Genomic DNA, 11,964 nt, shown 5'->3' with positions numbered 1-11,964 from the left:
CATAGGAGGCTATGCCCTGAGACATTTGTCCAGATTCTTCAAGAGAGGAGACTCCAGGAAAAGGAAAGAACGGCACTGTCTTGGGACTTTTGCTAAAGAGCTTCAGTATCAGCAAGAAGAGAGCTGTTCCTCTCTCAGCCCTGACAGGAGATCTGCCCTGGTGGGAAGAGGCAGCCAGCACCAGCAGGAGAGCAAGCGCCAATGGGTGTGAGACAGGATATCCTCTCAGAGGAGCTGCTGAGCCCAGGGAGTCAAAGGTCGCTATGATCTCTGCCCCAGCCTGGGATGCCCGCCCCTCTGCCAGGAGCCTCCCTCCGATTGTGACACAATCTCCACCCCCACGGTGGTGGCCCTGACCAGGACCATGACTGTGACCTTGACAGTGAATGAGTGACTCCTCTCGTAGCCCCCTCCTCCACCAGAAAAGGGGAATGACATCACACTGTGCCTCCTCCCAGAATAGCAGGAGATTTCGGAGCCCTTATTCTGAGTCTGCATAGCACTGTCCCCTGTGCCCTCTGCCATCGACAGGGCGGGCACTGAGTAAGGGCCTCCGGGTGGGAATGGCTTTAGGGCTGAGATGCCGGAGTGCGGGGTGCGGGGTGTGTGGAGGACTAAAAGGCGGCCCAGGCAGGGGGAGCGCCCGGTACTAGTTACCTAGTACCCCTCAGGCAGGCTGCCTGGGGCTCCCTGGAAAGAATTGTCACTCTACATTTATTCAAGTGATCTGAAACTTTGAACAGGCCACACGGCTTGGCTTCGGGCCTGGCTCCTCCTCAAGGGCACCAGGCCCTCTGTGCCACCACCCCTCTCCCCCGCCCCTGGATCCCACAAGAGGCCCCTTGCTTTGCCCCTTCCTGCCTTATCCCTCGCCAACTCCTACTCATCCTTCAGAGCGAGCCTCCTGTATAACTTCCTGAGCCCCAGGACAACGCACTGTGGCCGGTACTCTTTCACCGAACTGCTCCTTGCTTGTAATTACATGTTTGTATTTGGGATGACTTGATTTCTCCCCCTACCGCTCAGGTGCGTAAACATTCGCCAGCACACAAAGGGGCGGGGTTGGGGTGGGGGACGGGTAGGGCTGTAGTCACTCAACAGCCATTTATGGGTCCAAGGCCACAAGACAAAACTCCCTGTTCTCACGGAGTTTACATTCTAGTAAAAAGAGACAGCCAATAAGTAATAAACCCAGGGGCGCCTGAGTGGCTCAGTCATTAAGCGTCTACCTTCCGCTTAGGTCATGATCCCGGGGTCCTGGGATCGAGCTCCGTGTGTTGGACTATCTGGTCAGCAGGGAGTCTGCTTCTCCCTCTCCCTCTACTGTTCCCACTGCTTGTGCTCTCTTGATCTCTCTGTCAAATAAATAAAATCTTTTAAAAAATAAAATAAAGTTAATAAATAGATAACTTAAAAAGCACGTTGGCAAGTTAGGAGTACTGTGGAAAGAAAGAAAAAGTAGAGCAGAGTGGGGTGCCGGGTGAGCGCATGAGGCACAGGATTAAGCGTTGGGGGTGAGGTGCGGGGTAAGGCTCACAGAGAAGGAGCACACCCAGAGCCTTAGAGAAAGGAAGGACTTGGCAGCAAGGGGCTGCTGATCACTGCCCCATCTTCAGCCCCTGGCCCCATGCTTGGCTCCCAGTCGTCATTTGAGAAATTACTGACAGGAAAATAAATGGGTGAATGGGTAAGCCAGTCTTTGTTTAGCTATGTTTAATGTCCAGCCAAGACACAGTTATCTGGTCCTAGGTGACTGTGGTGGTCCTTAGGGTTGACCCCTCCACCCAGATCTCTTCCCCTCCCACTGCTCAGCCTCCATGTGACTCAGGGTCTGATCTTGGCCCGCAGGGCTGCCCTGATGAGTCCAAGAGACTGGAGGTATAAGGAGTTTCACTCAACCAAGCTTCGGTGGAGTTTTCCAAAAACTCAACACAGGCCCTTTCTTCCACCCCCACTGTGTGCTGCCCGGACCCCTCACCAGACACCTTTTCCCTTTTTGCCAAGGTCATGGAGGAGTCTCCCCAGTTTCGTACCCTCTGTGTACCGCCCAGCATAGGCTCCTTGACCCTCAGGACCACCCTGCGATGTATGTATCACCTCCATTTTAGAAACAAAGAATCAAGTGCTGCAGAAGTGAAGAAATTCGAGCTCAGTGTAGCTGTTGAAATACATCTCGTCCAAAAACTTACCTCTGAAGCTGTGACCGGATGCTGGTCACAGAAGGGAGAGGATGGAACCTTCCCCTGAAGGGAGATGGAGAGAGGGTCCTGAGGTCCCCCATGGGCTGTGGAAGAGGCCACAGGTCCCAGCGTCTCAGCCCCTCCCACCCAGGCCCTCGAGGGCCTGCTCTCCCTCCACCGGCAGCCTGGCCTCTTCTCATTTCTTAGGTGGGTCCTGCCTCAGGCAGGAAATTCCTCTTTTTTTTTAATTTTAAATTCTAAATTATTAAAGAGGTAATATATGGCCCAGGGTTTTAAGAAACAAACAGCACAAAAGGTTACGTAGTAGAAAGTAAGTCTGCCATCATCTGGGGGCGGGCTGGCTATGGTGGGTATGCAGGTGGGGACATCTCCATTACTCACGTGCATAGATTCCTCTGATGACCCTGGGATGCCAGCCGGGTCCTCTGGCTGGATGCTGCTGCAAAACCAGCCCTTCCATCTCACCTCCCGCAGAGTCTCTCTGATGCAGAATTCTGGGCTGCTTCTGTTACCTGTTTTGTTTATGTTCTTCCAGAGGTAGCCTCTGTCTGCCTGTGTGTGTGTATAATTAGATACATTTCATCCCACAGGGTTTGACACATTGTTCTGCCCCTCGCCTTGCTGTAACTTAGTATCTCTGCTAGGTTATTGTTCCACATAAGAACACACACACTTCATTCATTCTTTTTTTTCTTTTAAGCGGACTCCATATCCAATGTGGGGCTTGAACGCACAATCCTGAGATCAAGAGTCCCAAGTTCTACTGACTGAACCAGCCAGGGGCCCCTTCATTCTTTTTGATGACCGCTTATGGATGTACTGAAAGGTATGTACCTAGGGGCTTCTGGGTGGCTCAGTCACTTAGGTGTCCAACTCTCGGTTTTGGCTCAGGTCACCATCTCAGGGTTGTGAGATCAAGCCCCACATTGGGCTCAGTGCTCAGTGTGGAGTCTGCTTGAGATTCACCTTCCTTTTTCCTTTCACTGCTCTTTCCACTACTTGCATTCTCTCTATCTTAAAAAAAAAAAAAAAAAGTAAATTTGAGGGCCAACAATCCTATTCATTTTCAATTTTTTTTTAATATTTTATTTATTTATTTGACACAGAGAGAGAGAGAATGAGGAGAAGCGGGGGGAGTGGCAGAGGAAGAGGGAGAAGCAGACTCCCTGCTGAGCAAGGAGCCTGATGTAGGGCTCAATCCCAGGACCCTGGGATCATGACCTGAGCAGACACCCAACTGACTGAGCCACCCAGGCACCCCTCACTTTAACAGCTGCTGTCAAACTGTCTTCCAAAATGGTCAGACCAATCAACAGTCCCTCCCTTAGTGAATGAATGCCTCTTGTTCCCACCCTGGAGAGGCAAGAAATGCATAGACCCGCTTCGGAGAGCATGGAGGAGGGAGGACTGGCCTGTCTTATTACCCTCATCATTCACAACATTGAGGATCAGAGTGGCAAGAGGAAGGACTTTGGGGTCAAACAGTACAAGACTTGAGTCTAGGCTCTATTACTTACCTGCTGTGTGTTTCAGGTAAATGCCTTACCCCATGGACCACAGTTTGCCAACATATGAAGTAGAAATTAAAAATCAGGGGCACCTGGATGGCTCAATTGATTAAGTGTCCAACTCTTGATTTCAGCTTAGGTCATGATCTCAGGGTCATGAGGTTGAGCTCCACGTCTGGCTCTGTGCTGGGCATGGAGCCTGCTTAAGACTCTCTCTCCCTCTCCCTCTGCCCTGCCTCCTGCTTGCATGCTCTCTCTCTCTCTCTCTTTAAAAAAAAAAAAAAAGGTTAAAATTAAAAAAATAAATTAAAAATCATATGAATTTCACAGAGTCATTATAGAGTCAATAATAGGGGTGCCTGGGTGGCTTAGTTGGTTAAGCATCTGCCTTTGGCTCAGGTCATGATCCCGGGATCAAGTCCCACTTTGGGCTCCGAGCTCAGCGGGAGTCTCCCTCTCCCTCTCCCTCTGCCTGCGGTTTCGCCTGCTTGTGCACGCGCTCTCTCTCTGTGTGTCAAATAAATATATAAAATCTTTAAAAGAAAAAAAAAGAGTCAAGTTAAATCAGTTCTGGAGATCTGCTGTACAACATAGTGTCTATAGATAATATCACTGCACCACACCTTTAGAAATCTAAGAAGGTAAGTCTCATGTTTAATGCCCTTATCACAATAGAATGAGAAGAATTGGTTAATGTAGACACTTTGACCCCAAGATGGAAAAAAAGTAAAAGAGCCGATAGAAATTCCATATACATAAAGCTTCCTGTATAGCGCCTGGCACACAGTGGGAGCTTAATAAATGAGATTTAATTTTTTTAAAGGTTTTATTTATTTATTCGACAGAGACACAGCGAGAGAGGGAACAGAAGCAGGGGGAGTGGGAGAGGGAGGAGCAGGCTTCCTGCTGGGCAGGGAGCCTGAATGCAGGGCTTGATCCCATGACCCTGGGATCACAACCCGAGCCAAAGGCAGACGCTAAACGACGGAGCCACCCAGGAGCCCTGATAATTAATTTTTGTAGTAGGCAGATTTCTGAATCTGAGTGTCCTCTTTGTCCACTAAGGGCTTTGATCTGCATTCAGCTCCTGCAAGCCCCAGAGAAACACTGAACACAGGAGCAAGGAGGGGCATAAGGTCCGTCACAAGGCACCCGGCTAGGAGGGGTCAGGGGAGTCTGGAGATGCCATCTGGCTGGGACTGTTTCAGGTCTCGAGAAGGTGGTAGCTGATAGGGCAGGTGGTGTGGAGGAAGAAAAACGGACCGGGAGGTTGAGTTAGACTGTGGCATAAGATAATTCAGTTTCTCCTAAAGTGGGGAGGGGTATACAAGATGATCTTCAGGGAATTTTAATACTATTAATTCTTTTTTATTTTATTGTACATTGAAAAATATAACCAACACATTTAACAGATGATTCCACGGGGACTCTTACTTAGGATAATACTAGAGTAGGCGTTTGAATGTTTAAAAAGTGAGTTGATTTAAATTTAAATTTAAAGATTAAGTAAATCACAGTACATGATGTGTGGGCCACCGTTAGCCCCCAAATCATCACAGTGATACATTAATGACTGAAGTTCTTGAAACAATGACACACAAAGCCAGTGATGGGATTTAGCACAAGTTCTGGAAGCAGAGAGCCAGCAGTTCAAGCCCTGCTCTGCTATTTACCCTATAGGCACCTGGGCTAACCACCCCCTACCCCCTGGGGGGTGTCAGATTCCGTATCTGTAAAATGGAGATATGTTAGTTTTTACACACAGGGTCGTCAGTGAAGATTCAATGAAACTGTGTACATGACTCACCTCACAGCCTGAAATGCAGTAAACACCTAACAAACGGGGTCACTGTCATTATTAAACACCTAATCAAAGTGATCATTCTGATTATTACAGCGAATGTAGGCTAGAGAATTTTAACTTTATTTTATAAGCAATAATAGAGGTTTTGTTTTTATAGAATTCATCCTGTTGTGAGAATAATATTTCAACATTAACCAAGAAGATGCTTAAACAAAAAGGAAAACCACTCATCCTCCCAACCTTAAATAATTTTCATTTTTGCATATTCTCTTCCAGACTTTGTCAACATGAATACTTACTGTTCATGGTCACAATCACAGTGTTCATGCAAATTTCATATCCTGTTTTTTCTCAATAAACATGATGTTATACACATTTTCCATGCTTCTGCATATTCTCTATAATTATCATTTTTGTGGCTGCATAATATTGCATTGACTGGATGAACTATGATTTTCTTAACCATCTCCCTGCCTGAAAAAATGTGGGAGGATAAGGCCAGTGGCATGCCAGGAGCTTTCTTCATCTATTGAACTACGCTCTTAAGATCAGCTCCCAGAAGTGAGATTAATGGGTCAAAAGGTAATAATATTTGAGGCTCTTGCTACATTTTACTAGATTGTTTTGCAGAGTTTTGCATGCTGCTTCCAAAGATGTTGGAACACAGACTTCATCCAACCTTGCCAGCACTGGGTGATGGTGTTTATGAATTCTGCTAATTGAATAAGTATAAATCGCTATCCGGAGACTGCCTTCATTTCCATCTCTTTGATCACGAACAGGTTGAACTATTTTTCCGAGTATTTGTTTACTCTGCTTATCCTCTTGGGTGAAGTAGCTGTCCCCATCCTTCACCTGTTTATCTGTTGAAGTCTTAAGGCTTTTCTTATTCATTTGAGTGCTTCGGGATTCAGAGACATGAATCATTGGCTGGCCAGATTTGGCCACGGGAGGCTTCTGAGCAGCAGGTCATAGGATCAAAACTACACCTTGGGGGATTAACATTGAGATTAACTGAGGTGAGTGGGCTGAGAGACAGAGAAGTCTGTTAGCAGGCTACTGCAGAAGCCCAAACTGGGCCGTGGTGGTGGGAATAGGCAGTAGGGGTCCATGTCCCCTGTAGTAGGACTTGTGGCTCTCTGCCCTGCCTCCCGCTATGCGCTTCACCCACACACACTCTCCCTTGCCGATTCAGTGGTTTCAGCCCACAGAATTTAAGGGGAAGGGAATTGTTCTGTCCTGTCCATTCATGATATAAATGAGAAAAGTGTTGCCCATAGAGAATCACAGAGGGAAGTCATGCCAGAAGCATCCTTTCTCCTCTGGTGTTCCTGGAGTGAGGGGAGGGGTTGGAGAATCAGTGCAAGGGTGGAGGCGGGTCAACATGGGAGCCTTTCAACCCCAAATCTGAATTCCCAGACTCACAGAGTCTAAGGCAACTCATCTAATACCAGGCGGAGCTTCCCAATGCTTCCTAAAGCCCACTCTCTGTCCCAGACTTGCTCCCTCTGCTGGACACCAGCTGGACCAACACCACCTTGCGCCATGCTTATTTCAAAGACCTGGGTCTGGTAGGTCAGCACAATCTGCCGAGTGCCTGCACTGAGTCAAGGCTGTGCCAGGTGCATGAAATAAAGTCAAAGAAAATGTGGACCCTGCACTCAGCAAGTCGCAGTCTAGTGTGGAAGGGAGGCTTTCGTCACCAGGAGGGAAACTCTGGCAGACACAAGGGGACCCAAGTTTCTAACCGACAGGCCTTCAGGGAGCCAAAATGAGGACTGTTGGTCAAGACTGGCGTGGAGCTTTGTGAAACAAGGAAAGAGTCACACAGACTTGGATTCAGAGCTTGGTTCCACAACTTCCTAGTCATGTTGGCTATGATGAAGTCCCATGACATCTCACCATGGCTGCCCCTGAATCTGACATTTGCAATGTTAGATGGAAGCACAGGCGCTATAAGCTGGGAGGCTTCTCCTCACCCCACCCGTCCATGCCAGGCAACTCCTGTCTTTCCACACCAGCATTGTTCCTTTGCATCCTTCAAAGGAACCTGACATTGGAAAAACTAGGTTCAAATTTAGAATGATGTAACTCCACGGAGTTCTATACAGAAACACAGCCACGTTCTCTTGTCTTCCCAAACATAGCTCCTTCCCAAGCATGGGGCCTCATGTATATCCTACATGGGACTATCCTACCCACATGTCCAAGCTCCGACCACCCCTCACAAACAGCTGCACTTTGGCCATCCTTTGGTTAGGGGTGACCACACTGGCAAAAAGGTAGATGGGAGAAGATGCCCCCAGAGGCCCTGGCAGTGGACTAGGGCCATTTGAGAAGGGAGTCCAGAACTCTGGATAGCCACAGTATGGTCTAGAAGGGGAATGCAGGCTCCCAGAGGGCATAACCCCTTGGTTGCAGGAACTTCATGCCCCAAGGAGGGATGCTGGTTGGAGGAGGTTGCAAACAAAAAAACACTCTATTTTTTTTTCTTCCAGAACCCTCTAAAGCATGGGACCCAGGGCAAGAAGGAGATAAGAGTAATATTACCTCTCTGAGTAATCTCCATCTGTAAAAAGGGGATATTAATAGGCCCTCCCCCATAAAGCTGCTCGGAATGTTAAATGAGCCAATACCCATAAGTCCATGACATGAAATAGTTCACAAATGCCAGTAACCATTATAAATAATATAAATGGACAGAGACCCTAGAAACCAAGCACAGAAGGAGAAAACAAGTTCTGACATCCCCGCCCTTTAAACTACTTTGGTTTCTGTCTTCTTCCTTTTTGGAAAGCAGCCCTGTCCCCTGTCCCCATTAGGGGGGTAGAGTAGAACTTGGACTTCAGTGTGGGAGGGTTCTGGGTGAAAAGTACAGCCTCTCCTTCTCTGCCACCCCTCCCCCACCACTGCCAGCAGGCCCTGAAAGGCTCAGGGAGCTCTGGAAGTCCCTAGAAGTTCTGACCGGGCCCTGGGGCCTCTCATCACACCCCCAGAGCTGGGAAGGGGGGGAGCAGCATGGAAAGGAATCTGGTTGAGGGCTGCATTTCAGTAGCCTCTGATTCTAGAATCACCACGGAGAAACGAGGACGGCACAAAAGCATGGCTCTGCGGGACCTTCAAGAAAGAGGACGGAGTCCCAGCTGCTCCTTTCCGTGATGGGGATCCTGACGCCCAGGGAGGAGAGAGGTCTGCCCCAGGTTACACAGTGGCCCTGTGGAGGCAGGCTCAGGGGAAAACTAGACTTCTAGTTCAGGCCCAGACAGCACTGACCACACAGGGCAGCCCTGGTCTGTGCCAGGGGAAGGCAGAGATGTGGTCGGAGACACACACATGGGATAGGAGGTTACAACGAAAAACTGACTCCCAGACCCAGCTCTGCTTCTCAGTACGCATGCACCCTCGGGTCCCCACTTCGCTGTCTCCGCTAGATGCGACATCTGTTTCTGCAGGCCGCTGTGAGGCTGAAAGAGAAAATCAATAATAATATTATTAGGGTTTGTTGAGCACAGGGTCAGTACTCTGTTAGGTTCTTTCTCCTTTTATCTCATTGAATCCTCAGATCCCCCCCGTGAGTTAGGAACCGGTATTGCCCTCCTCCCATCTTCTGGATGAGAAACCTGGGGCTTAGAACAGCGGAACACCTCTCCCGAGGTCATCGAGCTAGCCGAGTGAGCTGCAGAGCCAGGGCAGGAACCTGCCGACACCCGCACTCTTGACCACTGAGCCACCCCCACCTCGCCTGCTGCCAAGTGTCCTACACGATGACTTTGCCAAGTAGGTGTCAAAAAGGGTCAGGGGAATTCCACGGACTCCCCGGGTGGGGTCTCCCAGAGGAAAGAGGAGCCCTGGCGCCACAGTGAGAGTAAGAGTGATGTTAATAAGAGGGAAATCATAGAGGAAGCCACGCCTTGACTAATCTGTGCCAATATCCTGTCTCTTCTACATGACCTCCTTTCCAAAGCCCACTGTTTTCTACACAACGGATCCTTCCCCTTCTCAGGGAAAATCCATCCATCCCATCCGCCCAATTCCAAAGAGCCCAGGCTTCCCTTGGGGCTGCAGATCCGCCTATTGCCACCAGAGGGCAGGACAGCTCTGTGGCTAGTCCTGAGGACCCGGCAGTCCCAGAGACTGGCCAAGTGTCCAGCCTGGCAGGGATGGACCCAGATGCCCTATGACACAGCCATCCATTACATCTTGCCATCAGCTTACTCTCTGAGATGTCAAAACATCTAACTGCAGAAGCAAAACTCATGTTCACACATGGTGTCTGATTCTCCTGGGGCAAAGATCTTAAAGAACCTCCGTAAGAACAATAGTTAACCACCACAGAGAAGGGTCAGAACTTCATTTCCCTAAGCATTTTCTCAAATCTGGAGTGGCTGGAGAGTTACTGAAGCCTGAGGAATATGTCTCCACTGTACAGATGAAGAGACTGAAGCAATGGATGGAACAGGGAATGATTTACTTAGGGTCACCTGGAGAACGCTGGTCTTCAGACCCGGAGAGAGCTGCTTCCAATTCCCTGCCCATCTGGAGGCGGGATGGGGGCAGGGGTTGATGCAGGTATGGATAGGGAGAGGAACAAGCGGTCAGAATGCTCTACAGGGAAGACCAACGGCATTGTGGTATTTCCTGTAAAGCAACCACCCACCCACCCCACCACCCACCCCCATCCATCCATGCATCCATCCACCCAAAAGGGTTCATTGAGCAATTGCTGGGGACACAAAGATGGATGAGAGGAGTTTCCTGCCCTCAAAAAGCTGGCAGTCTAGTAGGGGAAAGTGGTGAGTCAGCAGATAATTATAGGAAACCCCGTGCAAGCCTATACAATGGGATAGGAGCAGAGGGGTCTGTGACCCTCTGGGGTACACTCAATTTGGAGCTGTCCCCTGGGGCTCCCAAGGCCACGGATTATTGGCAGGGGCATCCCTTCTCTGCATCTCACCCCCGGATGGGGGATCCCGTTCCAGCTTTGGGAGCTGGCCTGTGTCCGGGACCCGGGGTCCCCCCCCACCCCTCTCAGAAGATCGCGGGCCCAGGGAACCGATGACAGCACACCTGAGTCAGCCCGCCGCCCACCCGCCCCTCAGCGTCTGTCTCCGCATCTTGTGATATTTCGCTCCCCGGGAGCCGGCCCCACTGCGCTCCGGAGGCAGCTCGGCAAACAAACCCAGCGACAGATTGTGCCGCGGCTCATTCCGGGGAAGGACGCCAAATCCCACCCTGCTACCCCCAACACTCCCTCCCCGCCGCCCCCTCCAGGCCCTCCTCCCAGGCGCGGGACCTCGGCAGGGTGGGTCCCAGTAAACGCTGGGGCCTGTTCCTGCCTTCAAGAGATGGGAGGGAGACTGGAGCCCCAGGGACGCGGCTCTCCGCTCCGACCTCTCCCGAGGCGAGGGAGAGGACATTAGGGGCGGACGGAGCCCTGGAAGGGCAGACGATACACCAGCAGGGGGCGCCTGAGCGTCCAGGGGCAAGAAGGCCGGGAGCCTGCTGGAGAAATGGGGTGGGGTGGGGTGGGGTGGGGGTGAGGCGGGGAGGGAGACAGACACCGGGAAAGAGACAAGAGACGCAGAGATGTAGAGTCCGAGAGGCAGAGAGCCACAGGACGGAACGGAGGAGACAGGGACACGGAGGGACAGAGAGAGAGCGCGCGAGAGAGACGGGTGCATTAAGATAGGAAATGACAGGGAGAGGAGAGGGGAAGGAGGCGAGGCGGGGGGAAGAACGGGGCGGGAGGTGGAACGGAGAGACGGAGACTACAAATATGAATAAGGGTGGGGGAAGAAAGTGAGAGAAATCGAACGAGAGCCAGAGAAGCATGAGCGACCATGAGTGGAGCAGAGAATGAATGGGAAACAGGAACCGGCATTTATACAGCGCCGACTGTCTGCGCGGTGCCGTGCGGGACTCAGGCACCGACAGGGAAGGAGGAACCAGAGAGCGAGGCAACGGGGCTAGGGGTTCCTTTTCTGTGCTCCCGGGAGCGGCCGCCCGGGGCTCTCGCGCTTCCTCGGGTGAGGCTGCGCGCAGATGGCCCCGGCCTGGGCTGCACGCGCCGCTCCCGCAGCTCCAGCCCCGCGGGTGCCGCAAGGCCGCCGTCCCCGAAGCGCCTTCCCCCAGCGCTCTGCGCCTGTCCGGAGCCGCGGCGGCTCTGAGGGCCTGATGCCGGCCGCCCCAGGCTGGGTCTCGGCCGGGGTCACCGTCACCGCCGCCTTTGTAAGGACACGCCTAGGTCACGAATCGTTTGGTATCGCCTCGAACGCGGCCGCGAGAGGCAGAAGGGACCTCGACGAGATCAGAATGCACCCCTCTTTGGGAGGAAGAAGAAGCTCGAGTGAAATCAACGGTCTCCTCCCCACGCGGGAGATGAGATATTCCCTTTAGGACACATCACACATACACATAAAAATTCACACACTCGCGCTCACACCCAAACTTG

This window comes from Enhydra lutris, unplaced genomic scaffold (assembly GCF_002288905.1).
Source record: "Enhydra lutris kenyoni isolate GAN:26980312 unplaced genomic scaffold, ASM228890v2 scaffoldscaffold22, whole genome shotgun sequence".
NCBI lineage: Eukaryota > Metazoa > Chordata > Mammalia > Carnivora > Mustelidae > Enhydra > Enhydra lutris.
This window is presented reverse-complemented; position numbering follows the sequence as displayed.